Source organism: Sciurus vulgaris (genome assembly GCF_902686455.1).
Source record: "Sciurus vulgaris genome assembly, chromosome: 17".
Taxonomy (NCBI): domain Eukaryota; kingdom Metazoa; phylum Chordata; class Mammalia; order Rodentia; family Sciuridae; genus Sciurus; species Sciurus vulgaris.
The window spans coordinates 32679587-32694249 of NC_136478.1; the positions used below are offsets into that span (position 1 = coordinate 32679587).

The window sequence follows — 14663 nt, forward strand, 5'->3', positions numbered from 1 at the left end:
GACTGCCCAGAATGTCCTCTTGGAGACCCTCATCAGAAGCTACGAACTTGATGTCATTGTTGAGAGGGACTTGGGTGAATTTCCCAGGAGTAAGACCACATGGAGTTGGACCCAAGGTCACAGAGGAAAGGCTGAAGAGAACAGAGACTTTGGCCGGAGGAAGAGGAGTGTTGCAAAACACGTGAGAGATGTTTCTGAGCAGCTGCCACATGAAAATATAGGCCTGCAGAAAAATGAAGTCTCTGTTGCTGTTAGCTGGAGAGACAGTTCAACTTTGACTCGAGAACAAAAAAATGGCATTTTAAAGGGAAGCGACAGAGGCAGGATGGTGTGGTGCCTCTGTAGGTGGTAAACTCCCCATCAGAGAGAGTGTGGAATCGGGGCACATCACCCCCGAGCGCGGCATTATGTTAGAGGTCACTGCAGCATCCGGTAAAGGAGTGACTTGAACAACCCTAAGGGCCCTTCCTGCCTGGTCACATTTCCCTCTTGAACTCGGACCCATGGCCATAATGCCAATCCCTAGGGAATCTGCCCTCTGCGTTGGCTTTGTCCTTGGCTATTGGAACAGCTCAGAGAGGACCCACAGAAGCCTGTCGCTGCTGGGCACAGGAGGGTGGGAGCGGGAGGCTAAGGTGCCCCTGGGGGAGCCTTGCTGGTCTTTGTCACTCCCACTGATCACCAGGTACCTTAGACAGCCTGCCGAAAAGAATTCAGAGGCTCTCAGGCTCCCAGCGGGAAAACCTGGGAGCCCTGTTGTTGGAAATAGCTCCCAACCTGCATCTCAGGCAGGTATTTTTAGGCTCTGTCTTGAAGACACAGAAACTTTCATATATTTCGGCTTCTTTGTCTAGAGTCACTGCAGCCCCAGACATGTCATTGAAAGGGGGTATAATTGTGGTCTCCTCCACCCACCAATCTGAGCACGTCTGAAAGAGCTTCCTGCTGTGCAGCGGAGGGGTTGGAGAGCCTTTTGTGGCAAGGGAAAGTCAAAATGGATTTTTAAAAATAATAATATGTTGATCAAGAAGAGGGGAACAATCTATTGAGGAGAGGGGGCTCTGCATTGCGGCTGATACGGAGAGGAAGGTTACCTATTATTTTGAAACCTGGTCTTCATTCTTCTCTGCAAGCTACAGAATTCAAGCTTGGAGGAGCTCAAGTCTCATATTTGAGGCAAGGAAATAAAGATGCTTGGAATCATTGGAGTTAGATCAATGGCTGTTATTAATATGAGGCTCTCTGAGGAATAATTATAATTGTCAATCACTGGGCATAGACTGACATTAAAAGAAGAAATAGGAGAGAGACTAAAATGTGGCCGGGAAGATATGCTGATAGTACGTAGGAGATCCAGGGAGGAATATTCGAGTTTCTAAGGGGTCTGATAGGCATTTCAGGGCAGGTCAACAGAGATGACATGGGCTGTTTTCTGGGACTCAAGAACTGTCTCAAGGACTAACATTCCAACTGTAGAAAATTGATCCCTAATGTCTGAGAGGGTACTAGGTACCTGTAGATCTCATGATCGAGGAACCCTACATTAATCAAGTCACCCACAATAATGTTATAATAATGTCACTTCTGTCATCAGTGGGTTTTGATATCAGACATCAAAGAAAAGTTTATCAAGGGCAAGAGTAAATGTGAAGTTGGTTTAATAAGTGGATGCTGTAATCGTTTCATTGCAATGAAAAAGTAAAACAATTGCCCACAAATTCCAGAAAGATCATCATTCCTCAATTCTCTAAGTTTAACTTGATTGGAAAGCAAATACTTACTCCAGGATTGGGAGTGAAGGAGGCTCAGAGAACAACTAAGGTATCCAGTGTCAAGATTATGCTCAAGAGCCCCATTGCCACCAAATGCCAAAGTCCCGGGAACATAGACTGGAGACAGGAGTGGCTGTCATTTACAGGGCCTGGTTCACAATGAAAATGTAGACCCTCTTGTTCAAAAATAAGGGACTACAAGATGGCAACAGCAGAGGTATTGACCAAACACAGGCCTTTCTGAGAGTGGGGCCATGTACCTCTCCACAGGCCCACACCTATGAGGCTCCCCCCAGGTGAAGTAGGTCCCTACCTGATGACTGCTCAGATCAGGACATTGGGAGACTTGGACCCAATTGAAACCACAGAGTCTCTGCTGGTATTACTGGAACTATGGGTAAGGACAAGTCAAAATGGACTTTTAAACTAATATGTTGATGAAGAAAAGAAAAGAAAAAGAACCTTTGAGGGAAGGCGCTGGATCTGTGCATATGAGCCCCATGGTTATGTTTTTACAGTTTTGTTGCCTGATGGGTCTCAGTATTTAATACATAGCACTGATTCCAGAAATCACCTCGTCCTAGGCAAGTTTCTTGTTTTGCATGCATGCACCCCGACGCACACACAAGCCTAATGTTTGCCAACATTGACTGGGTACTTACTATGTGACAGGTGGAGCTAAATGCTTCAACTTGATCTTCATAACTACCACATAAAGGAAGAACCACCCCCGCATCCCATTATCAAAATGAGGAAACTGAGGCTTTGGAGTCACGGATCTGCAGCTATTGTGGAGACAGCCTGGATTCTGAGCTCTGGTTGGGATTCTAACCACCAGACAACACTCTCTTCTCTAGAAAGCACTGTCTGTCTTTCTTTTTATGACAAGATGAAACTGTCTATCTCACTTGGCAATCAGGCAGGGAGCAGGATGGCCTTTCTGAGACTCGGAAAATTAGTGGGCAAATCAGGTGCAAACAGTCCTGATCATGTATCTGTAACTGACAAGCAAGGATACAGGGCTGCGCCCCACCCCCACTCTACACCCCTGAGCACACATAGCCACACTCTGTTAAGACCCAGAGCTGGCAGGAACCTCAGCATGTCACACGTCCCACACCCTCTGGAGCCACGCAGACAGACCCAGAGAAACAACCTGAAAAGTCTTAAGAAAGAGACCACCACAAAACACCTGTAAAATCTTTTTACGTTTCAACTGTGTTTTGTGATAGCCAGAAATTGAAAAAAAAAAAAAAAAAAAAAAAAAATTCCTGTCCAAGTAGGTTATAAAAGTTCAGGGCTGAGCAGAGAAATGGCTTCATGCTCACTTTTCATGCTAAAAAGCACAATAGCATAAGGGAAACTTAATGAAATCATAACTTGTTGCTCAGAAAACTTTGTTCCTGGTTGGAAGGAAATTACCCTAGGGTTGAAGCAAAAATTGTACCAAGCAGGGGAACGTCGTGCAGCTTATTTTAACATTTTCTTTCCATTCTCTGCCTTAGTGGGAAATGTCAGGGGATAAGGGGATCTGAGGAAAAGAAGTCTGAGGTTCTTTCACCCCAGGATTCTCAGCAGCCCTTACTTATGAATGGGACTGCTTATTACTAAGATCCAAGCATATTTATGGGAGCAAATCTAAAACGAGAAGCAGTTTGGTCTATGAGCCCAGAGTTCCAGCACCTACCAGGTGGGAAAAATATTTTCCGGTGCCTTACTAGAACTTCTCTCTGCTTTGTCTATCTCCGTCAATCCCCGAAAGCTTCTCAAAGGCAAGAATTATTTTTGCATTTATCTTTGTGTCCCTTAGTGCTCTACTGGACACCTGCAGGTCTCGAAAAGTTGAACTGGCAACAACAGCTCAAACGGGTTGGTAGAGGAAAGTGTTTGAGACCCAACTTTTTCTCTTCCTTTAAATCTTGCTCTCCAGGTATTTTGACTTCCAGTTGAAGGCTAAAAAGAGGCATTGGAAATTCGTAGCGACATTGATATTTTAGTACATTAAATACATTTTAGTATATTGAATTAAAAAAGAAGAATTCTCTGCCTTGTGTTCTTTCTAGGTCTGATTGTACATGACTGAAATTTTTAAAAAAAGAAAAGTAAAGAAAGTATTTGTGGGCAAGCCAGCGACACCACATCCTGAGAGCACCTTCTGAAATATTAAGCATGGATCTCTTTAGAGGCAGTAACCATCCTTTGCACCGTGTGCTTTCAACGATCCCCAAAATAAAATGCAGTCAATGCCACCACTATCTTTAAGTCCCAGAATACTTAAAAGATGCTGAGTAAAAATTATGCCCTAACATTTACTGTCAGGGACCCTGCTCTGTAATTGTGTCTATTCCTGTTCATCCCAATAAAGCTACCAGCTTCATGAGAGCCACACATTTTTATTAAGCATCTCTTGTGCAAGATGATAGTTCGGTGCACCAGGGACGGCGGATTTTCACTGTAGAAATTTCTCAGCATTTGAGCTCAGCAGTTCCAGGTGAAGTATCCCGTTAGGTGGATGCCAGACTCTCGCAGTCATGAAAACAACCAGGGAGAGAAGCGAGACCCAAAGAAGCGCCTGATTTCACCCTGTCACGCTACACCTCCCCCAGTGCGAGCCTGGTGGATCCTCCGAGCCCTTATTTTTCCATTCAAGTTGGGGAGGATCGGGACAAAAAAAGAAAGAAAATGGGGAGCATGAAGAGAGGGCAGCCCAGCATGCATAACTAAATGTCAGGTTGTACAGGAGAGTTATAATTAAAGCCCAAGATGACAGATAACTATAAAATCAGATTGGTTCCTTTCCACATGGAAGGAAAACATAATGTTGTCGTCCAACCCAAGCTTTTTTGTAAATTGAAATTACAATTTTATTTGGAGCTATTTTTAAAGGTCCATTAATTAAAAATTGGAAGCCATGCCAATGCAAGAAATTCCATAAAAGGTGTTAGATTTAATGATCACCGAAGACTATAATTAAAAGATGATGTTATCTGAATATCAAATGTTCTAAATCTATGTTTGTTTTTCATTGAAAATAAACAAATTCAGGAGCAAAAAAAAAGTAGAAAAGATATGTGCAAAATGTAATGATAATGGTTGACTTCTAAACAGCTAAGGAAATTATAGTCATCATGTGTGGGAAAAGAACAAACACCTCTTAATTGCATTTCATTATAACGTACCTTTCTCTGCTCAGTTGTATATATTAATTATAAAAATCGTGTTGCAGAGTGGAGAGACTCTACAATAGTTTTTTCCCCCCTTCCTCTCTTAATTCTGTCTGAAGCAGGATGGAAGAACAATATGATCTGTCATCTGCAGAAAGAGCTCTCAAAGACAAAATCATAAAAAGAATGAAAGGCTATTATATAAAAAAGAAAAAAATGCTTTGATTTCACAGATTTTCCACTTATTAATGTTTAAGGTTATCTGTTCTTTTAGAAAAGTATCTTCTCATATTGTTTTGTATGTGTGTATTCGGGTACCATCACTTTCTGATAACTGTATCACATGGCATATGCATTACGTAGGTAATTGTTCATGGAAGGGGGGAATCGGGTGGGAAGAAGGATTATTATGGAAAGATGCCATGCAGGACTTGAGGGATTTTCTAAGAGGAGCAAAATAAGAAGTGGGTAGGTTGGATTGGAGGCCATGCTTTGATAAGGAGAGCTGGTTGCTCTCTGTCTTTACATAGGGCAATGAAGGAGGTAATGAACTTGAACTTTAACAAGAATGACCTGATGTAGGCATTCCAAGAACTTTCAAACTGCCAGTGGAGCCAAAGTGGCATTAGGAATTCTGCTTTATCAGAAATCTGCAGAAACAAGTGAGATCCATGTGTTTGGCTGGCGGTAAGGTGTGATACTGGAGAGAACCAAGAGAGAACCAGGATCTTAACCTACCTACCGAAGATCTTAACCCGGACTTTCACTTTTTTTTTTTTTTTCCAATTTTCTGGGAACATTTCCATAACACTAGATCCTTGGCTGAACTGTAACCCAAAAAGGCTTAAGTGAGAACCAATATTCTAAGCCATTGGTACTCAATGTGTGGTCCATGGACCAGCAGCATCTGTATCACCTAGGAGCTTGTTGGAAGGCAGATTCTCACCCCCTTACACACACACACACACACACACACACACACACACACACAGTTGTAGAATCAGAACTGATGTTTATTCAAAATCCCTAAGTGGTTGGTTGTGGTGGCGCAGGCCTATAATCCCAGAGACTTGGGAGGCTAAGGTAGGAGGATCCCATGTTCAAGGTCGTCTTCAGCAATTTAGCAAGACCCTGTCTCGAGATAAAAAATATAAAGGGTTGGAATGTAACCCAATAGTAGAGCACCCCTAAAAAGTTCCCCAGGTGATTCACCAGCATTTTAAAGAATGAAATATGCAGATTTAGATGGCCCAATGATGTCGATCAATACCCACCCTTGGCTCCATAGAACCACAGCTGTTTCTCCATTTATCACCTCACAGAGACTCAAGTTCAACCCAGGCTCTGTGATTGGCCATGAGAGCTGAATCCCGAAAAAAAGGTAGCAATAATCCTCCTTCATTTGAGTGTGGTAAAAATTAAAGGAGATAATGGGTGTAGAGCATTTAACCCCTGATACCTAGGAAACACGCCAGAACTATCATACTTTTTATAAACTATCTAGATTTTGTCAAATTCTGGAAATTAGCCATGGCATAAAAAATGTTACAGTCTATAAATCTAAAGAACGGTCTTCATCCCGGGATAGTTTTGCTCCCTGAGGACCATATGGCAATGTCTGGAGCTAGTTGTTTTCAATTGTGGTGTCTGTGGGGGGGAATGCTACCAGCATCTCATGGGTGTGAACCAGGAATGACGCTAAAATCCTATTGTGTGCAGGACAGTCCCTCACCAAGGTTATTGGTCCCTAAAAGGACAACAATACTGAAATTGAAAAACTCTAGTCTAAAAACAAAGGTACAAAAATTGACAGTCACGTTTTGAGCAAGTATTAGGTTTCTATGAACTTTTGAGGGGTCACTTGACACTTTAGTTTCTCATTTGAAGCAGCAAAATAAAATTGCCACCTTCTAACATACCAAAAATCCGAGTAGGACTCCTACAGGAATTTCAGCCCTGCAAGGAAAATAAGTAGTAACTGATCATTTATCAAACTTAGGTCCCCCTCACCCCATCTTGTCATCTCTCCTGTTTCTTTTCTCTGTCATACCCCTGGTAGCTCGTTAATTAATGATCACTTATTTGTTTGAGTCTGCTCTGCCTCCATGGGCGATGCTGATCGGAGTTTCTCATCTGTGGCTACCTAGGCCCGTGGCTGCTATGGAAAAAGCTTCCAAAACCTTTCTTAAATGAGTCAATTGACACCAGGCTGCTTTGGCAGTAAGACTTACCAGGCTGCTTAATATACCTGTTCTTCTAATACCTCCGTTGCTTTCTAAAACCTTGAGGCAAAAAAAAAAGATAGAACGTTGAGTTTAGGCTTATTTAGGAATCTCATGAGGATTCCCTGAAATAAGATGAGATAAAAGAGAAAAAAATAGCTGGTGCGGTGGCACACGCCTATAATCCCAGCGACTCGGGAGGCTGAGGCAGGAGGATTGCAAGTTCAAAGCCAGCCTCTGCAACAAAGAGGCGCTAAACAACTCAGTGAGACCCTGTCTCTAAATACAATATGAAATAGGGCTGGGGATAGTGGCTCAGTGGTTGAGTATCCCAAGTTCGATCCCCAGTAACCCCCAAAATAAAGGAAAATAGCAGATGCCCCCCTTACCCCACGACGTGGACAGCGTAGCAGTGCACTAAAGACAGCAGCCTTGGTGCTTTTGTTTACTTATTTATTTATTTTATCTATTTATTTTTCAAAAAGGAAGAAAGATGATAAACTCTGGGATCAGGCATAAGTAGGTTCAAATTAATTTCACATTAATTATGTGATTTTTAAGTTGCTCAACAGCTCAAAGCCTCAGTGTTTTATTTTTAAAATGGGACTAATGGTTAGTCCTAAATGGTTAGTCCTAAATGACTTCCAGGGTTGTCTGAAGATACATTCATACATCAATATTGAAGGAATCTCCACAGCAGGCCTACTACGTGTAGGACACTCTGCTAGATGATGGTTGTGCACACACGGCTGTGCACAGTACTTGGCAGTGACCACCCCTGAGACGTGGATGGCTGACCTTCTTCCAGACCAGCAGTGCTCAGGAAGCATCCAGCAGGATTCCTGCCTTCTGCAGCTCATGGGCCAGCATGGCATTGGGATCATGTCCTCGGTCTGCCCCAAGTGCTCTTTAGCTTAGTAAAAAGAATCAAAGAAGCAGGGTATGGAGGCACGCCCCTGTAATTTCAGCAACCCGGGTGACTTAGAGAGACCATGCCTCAAAATAAAAAAATATATATATAAAGGCTGGGATGGAGCTGAGTGGTAGAGCACTCTCTTAGCATGTGCCAAGCCCTGGGTTCAATCCCCAGTACTGGAAAATAAATAAATAAATAAATAAATAAATAAAAAGAATCAAAGAATGGTTTAAAATACTTGAAGTCCGCAAATTAAAGTGTCCTTTGCCAACTCTTTAAAATTAGGTGGGAAGGACACATCAAAGTTGTCTGGGAAAATAAATTGATGCCTTAGGAAATGGAAGAGAAGTGCTTATGAAAGGTATTTATCATTATGTTAGCAATATCTGAAAAGGAGACCCAACCGACCCATTCAAAAAAAAGAACCATTTGGGAAATTTGGAAGGTCCATGCAATGCAATTCTTGATTAGCTACTAAAAAATTAAAATTTAAATCTATGGGGAAAAAAACACCAAAAATGTAGACATATGCAATGCCTATATTAAAGTCTAGGTCTTTGGTTAAGTTATTCATGAGAAAAGCAAGAAATAAATAGACCTATACCAGAGTTAAGTAGATTATGTGCTCTATTTTTTAATTCTAAATCTTCTTTAATGCTTTAAAAATTTTTTCCAGTTGAAAATAATATCAATAATAGTAATAGAATACTTTAGTGCTGGATTAATGACTAGGAATTTTCCTACTTTGGAAAAAAAAAATACCCCAAGAAAGGTCTCAGAAGGGAGGAAATAAATAAAAACACATTGGAAAAATTAAATATGGCCAGTGGGTAAACTGTAATTACCTAGCGCCTAACAGTTTGAGACAGAATGTTATGCAGATGGTCATTTGCATGCTTAACTATAGAGAAAGGAGCAGGTACTTTATTTGGGGAGGGAAAAAGGGAAAGGTTGTACTTTGTAAGCAGGATTTACTGGGTGAATTTTAATTTCATCTCAAACTTGAGTTCTCTTTGTACAACCAGACCAGGCTCCCTTCCCTGCAGAGCAAATCAAAGTGTTTGAATGCTTTTGCTCTGGGGTCAGAAAAACCTGTCTACAAATCCCTGCATCACCCCATCCTTGTTGATTGATTTGGGGCAAAGTGCTTAACTAGCTTTGACTCTTCTCCTTCAACCATAAAAGGGAAATAATATTCCCCCAGTTTGGAGGGCTGCTTTAAGGATTCGATGACATCCATAGAACATCTGATACAGATAAGCGCTTCGTAAGGACCTGTGAATGGCAAAATTACTATCACTGTTCTGATGTATTGTTCTCACACTCCATTTTATTCCCGTCTGCGAGCCAGGGCAGGGGCCAAGCTGTGTGGGGTGTTTGAATGGAGAGGTCTTTTCTGGCTTTCCTCTTCCACGCCAGAACTCAAATTCCCAACCTCTGAGTTTCTTCCCATTGCTAGTCGCTACTCTCCGCACTGTGACAGCTGTGTCTCTCCTGTTTGGTAGCTGATGAGTCAATCAAAAGATGCTTTTGTAATGGAATGATTTGGGGGTTGCTTCAGTGCCTAATGGAATGTGTATTACTGACAGCTCCCCTGGGGATGGGGAGTGGAATTAGATGCATTCACCAAGGACCTTCTGTGGTGTGCCAAACCGGTGCCCAACTCAGACCCATCAAGGATAACCATCCAGCTTGTGGGGTAAATGCCTAGGGCTGCCTAGATCTAGTTTCTATGGTAATGGTTATTTGGGGGCCAGCCCTCTGCAGATATCAACAGCATTACTCTCCATCACCTACCTATGCTGTTTTATCTTGTTCCTCTCCTTCTGCTAATCCTCCCTGTTCGAAGCTTACCTGACCCCTACCTACCCAGCTCCATCATACCTCTGTTCTTCAAAGGGCAGATGGAGTCGTTGGATCAGTTTATTATTCAATATCTGTTTGCCCTGTATTGAGCAGCCTCTCTGCAGAAAACATTTGGATTGAAAGTAGACTTTCCCACCCCCCAAATAATCTGCAATTCAGATTAGGAGGCTACTGAGTGCCTAGTGCTGCTGGACAGAGTGAAGGCCGAGGACAGGGGAGGGTCAGGATCAGCCAGCACCAGCCGGACATCAAGGCCCTCAGAGTCAAGTGGGGAGAAATGGTCATGTTTACATCTCAGATCATGCAAGAAAAATTAGTAAGGGTAATCAAGGTGTAATCAAAGCCTGGAGCCTTCTGAGGAGGGATAAAAGCATTCTGATTATAGAGGCAGGAGAGGAAGTAAACAGGGCCAGGCCAACATCATCAGGGTGGCGGGGGAGCGATTCTCCAGCTGGGCGTGACAAGAGTAAGGTTTTGATGGGCAAAAAATGAACGGATGGCACCTTGTCTGAGCTCACAGCCTAGATCAAGGGCACAGCGTCCCTCCCCCAGATACGTTTGGCACCAGCAATGGTAGGGAACAAGCCAAGGCTGGAGATGCTAGAGGGAAAGTATTAGTCATGACAGGAACACCTGCCGATTATTGAGTACCTGTTTTCTCCTAGACTCGACAGTGGACACTTTATGAATAAAAGTGAATCTCTGTTAAGGTGCCTTAAAGACTGATATTGGGCCTTGTGCTGAGCATCTGATGTGAATTTACATTGCTAGGTAAACAAGCTTTGTTATCTGTAGGGATTTTGGCTTGCACAGTTCTCCTTCGGAGTGGATTTGGAACACACCCAAACGTTCTCTAAGCAGGGCAGTAGGTGAATTCCTGAGCCTTCCAGCCCACTCACACTGAAGTGCTGTGTGACCCTCAACAAGTTACTCTCCCTTCCTGAATCTCAGGTTTTAAGTCTGTAAAACAAAATGCAGGTACATCATTGCCTTCACAAAGGTGTTAGGGAGAGCAAAGAAGAGGCTACCTGAAAGGTACCTAGTAGCCTAGCTACTTAAAAAAATTCTCATTATTATTTTTATTCTATAGCACCAGTTTACTTAAGGCTGATACAGCCATCCTGATAGAGACTGAGTGAAAACGCTGCATTTTATTAGCTTTCCACCATCCAGAAGGCTCATCCTTCCTCCAGATCATCAGCTAAAGGTTAGACTTGAGCACTTCAGTGTACCTCTTGCTAAAGTTCCGGTTTTGTCAATGTCCCATGGAACCACCCCTCCCCCAGGAAGCCTTGTTGGATTTCCCCATCCCACCGAGTTTCCCTCCCAGGAATGCCTGGCCATCGTTCATCTCTGCTCTTCACTCCTACTTGATTTGGTCCAAGGAGAAGGGCAAACCATTAACATCCTCGAAGTCCTCAGATTGTCATGGAGCAGGACCAAGGGGAACGGCAGGGTGTGGCACTTGGTGCCAGGGTGCCTCCCACAGTGCTGCGGTCCATCCTGCACCCACAAATGCAGCCCCAACCAGTCAGCCGCAACCCTCTCATTTTCTTATGCATTTTCCTTCTGCAGTTCCACATCAAGATTGAATTCCTGCCCGCAAGACCACTTTCTCAAAATCTTTATTGTTCTGTTGAAAACCTGCCACGATTCATCTTTCATGTGTCTCTTGATTCTCTATCTCTATATTTGAAGGTGTTTGGGGTTTAGGGGTTTAAAAAAATTCATCAAGTATTTAAATCAATCTTTCTCCTCTTTATTGATAGCAACTCAAGCCTACTGATTAACTTTTCAATCAAAGCTGCCTACAACACATAGGCTGGTGCAGGCAACAGCAATTGCAGCTTCAACAACAACTGCAGTAGGCATTTAGCTGACTTTCCCTTGCTTCTACCTGCCCCACTTTAAGCAGGAGAAACTTAAGAGTTGACCTTAATTTCATGCTCAGATTGCCTGGTAAAGAAAGCCCCATTACTAAACCTAAGTTTCCAGCATGCATTTGAGTTCATGGAATTTCTGGAACACACCTACTATTCAAGCTATAGAGCTTGAATCGAGAGTGCACATTGGAAAGGAGGGAAGAAACACAAAGAATGATACCATTTTTCTTTTCTTACTCTTGGAACATTTGGGAGAGTTGATTGATAGAGCCTTCACAGTATTCCAATGCCTTGATAGGCAGATAGATATGTGGTTCTGGTTTTTTTGGTTGTTGGTGGTGGGTTTTATTTATTTATTTTATTTATTGTATCAAATATCAATCAGCTGGCTTACCCAGAAAGGCTAAAGGGAAAGTAGAAAAAAATAGTAATGGGAATAATAATAATAACCATTATATATCCAGCATTCTCTGTGGACTTGATTCTGTGCTAAATCTGTCCATCTGTGATTCCCTAGCCTTCGCATGATCCTTTATGTAAGTAAGGATTACTATTCTCCACCTTTTACAGTTGAGAAAACGTAAACCTAGAGATGTTAAGTAGCTTATCAAAGGTCACACAGCCAGTAAATGGCAGAGTTAAGAAACTAATCCGGACATTGTGACCCAGGAGTCCATTCTCTTCAATACTAATTCACTGAGTTCGTCATCTTATTTTCTATCTGTATTCACTGAGAACTCATTGAAGGTAGAGCTTTGTCTCTTTTAAAGTTGCCTAGCAGGCTGACCCAAAGTAGGTGCTCAAAATTGGTCACATCAGTTGTTCTTTCAGTAAAGGAGTCTGAGCTGAGTTAGGCTAGTTCTGGGTCTCCGGGATAGAGAAGCCAAAGAGATAGCCAAGGTCGCCGTCCTTCTGGGGCTTACGCCCTAGTAGGTGGAAGGCTCTGCTTGAATTCTTAGTTTACTGTGATAAGCTCATTGGTTTCCAGGCCTTTGCTGAGAGAGATTCTCTGGTTTCTGAGGAGCAGCAGCGTCAATAAACCTCAAGATTACTCACACCCAGCCTGGGGCGGGGGTAAGGTCGTCTTGGTCACTGCCCCTGAGAAGCTGCCCTGCACGTGACCTGACTTCTTTTCTTCCAGATTCTAGACTACAAAGACAATCTGATCCTTTTTAGGGGCAGCAGAGAGAGAAAGAGAAAGAAGCATCATCCTGGCAATTAAGCTGCAGAAAGTAGGGCTAATGATAGGGAACATCCCTTCCAGAGAGTCCATCTCTTCTAATTGACAGTCTAATTAAAGAATGTTTTTGACCTATTTTGTTTGTCATTAACGTTGAAATGCTTCCCTTTCTTATAAACTTGCAGAAGGTGAGACCGAGAACGTCTGTGTGTCAGCAAATGGTGTTGTGGTGTTCTTTCCCTCTTCCCTCAGCAGGCATTCCACCATCCTTTTGGGATCTTTGGAAATGACTGACCTTTGGTGGGAGTCAGCTTCTTCCATCAGGACCACAAGAGGGTAAACTGCAGGCTCCTCCATCACAAGTAGATGGGTGACCTTCTCCTGGAGTCTCTGTCACATGTCATGACATTTCCCACCCACAAGCCCTCAATGACAGGCAAAGCCTGTTCCATCCACTTTACACCGTACATTGAATCTAATTGGGACTGGGGGCAGCCAGAGCAAACAGGAGAGTAGCTGGTCCTACATAGATTTCCCCTGGGAATGAGGAGCAAACCCTTCCCGAAGGGTCGGTCTGAAGCAGGCAGTGATGTACACGCCCCTGAATGGCACCCGGGAAATCTTGCCAAACTGCATCACATTACCCGCCTTTTGTCCAGAAAGGTAAAGAGGAGCTTCTGATGATGACGGCCAAGTTCTCCTAGACTCAAGTTTCATCTTCACACTGATTTCCATTCTCATTATTTAATTTCCTTCTCATCAGCCAGAATTAAATACCAAATACCTTTCCCAGGTCTTCTAAAGTCCAATCGCCCAAAAGCTTTGTTTTGAACTTACATAAAAGTTCAAGTTTCCTCTTCCCCTACTCAAATTTCTGCCAAAACAGTCATCAATGATGAAATTTTTGAAGATAATTAGTATATCAGATATCTGTAGTAAGCTAATCATGTATTTCTTGGATAGTGTGCCTCTGCTTAATTGTTATTAATCACAAATATTATTCATGTTGTTTGTAATATCCCTGCTGGTGGATGTTTTTATGCTTCAAGGATTCCAGCAAAGTCTTCAGCTGCAGATGCAGGGCCCCTCCACACCCCTCTCCCCCCAAGAGAGGCGGGATTTGATGGTGTCTTGTTGAACAGGGTGAACCTTGGAGAGAAACAGCATTAAGGGAAGTAATTATCCATTCACACTGAGTTGGCTACAAATAAAGTGAGAAAATCACCTTCTCAGAACTCACATGAAAAACATAATGTAGTTAATATTAAATAAAGGGATTGGGCAACCTAGCCTCTTTTTACAGTGTGTGCTGATGTGTCCTTGATCAGGGGCTGTTTTGTTTATGATTAATGAATGACTCACCTTGGGCTGTGTTCTGTTCAATGCATACCTCATTATGAATTTGAAGAGGTCATTTGTTCCGTGGATTTAAAATAAAAACCTCTTTGTACAATTCAGAAGGTTAAGAGTTTGATATTGGTACAAAATTAATGTAAAAAAAAAATCCTCAGAGACATGTGTTTTAGGGGGTAGCAGTGTTTCCTTTTTAACTTTCAAACTTTGGAAAGAAATTCTGAGCTTGGGCTCTGGTTTCAAAGTAGATCCTAAAGGTTGGTCCTCTGTGACTTGGGCCCAGTTTTTCTGGGCTGGAGTATTGCCC

At 42.7% G+C, this 14663-nt stretch overlaps 1 long non-coding RNA gene across 1 annotated transcript; it reads right to left on the bottom strand.

The window, feature by feature from the left end:
- Positions 1 to 1530: 1530 nt before the first annotated feature.
- LOC306648144 lies at positions 1531 to 13788 on the bottom strand. Its single transcript, XR_013760303.1, has 4 exons — positions 13652 to 13788; positions 7168 to 7218; positions 6856 to 6892; positions 1531 to 6067 (listed from the first exon to the last, which is right to left on the bottom strand). It is a non-coding gene; the product is annotated as an uncharacterized lncRNA (long non-coding RNA).
- Positions 13789 to 14663: the final 875 nt, after the last annotated feature.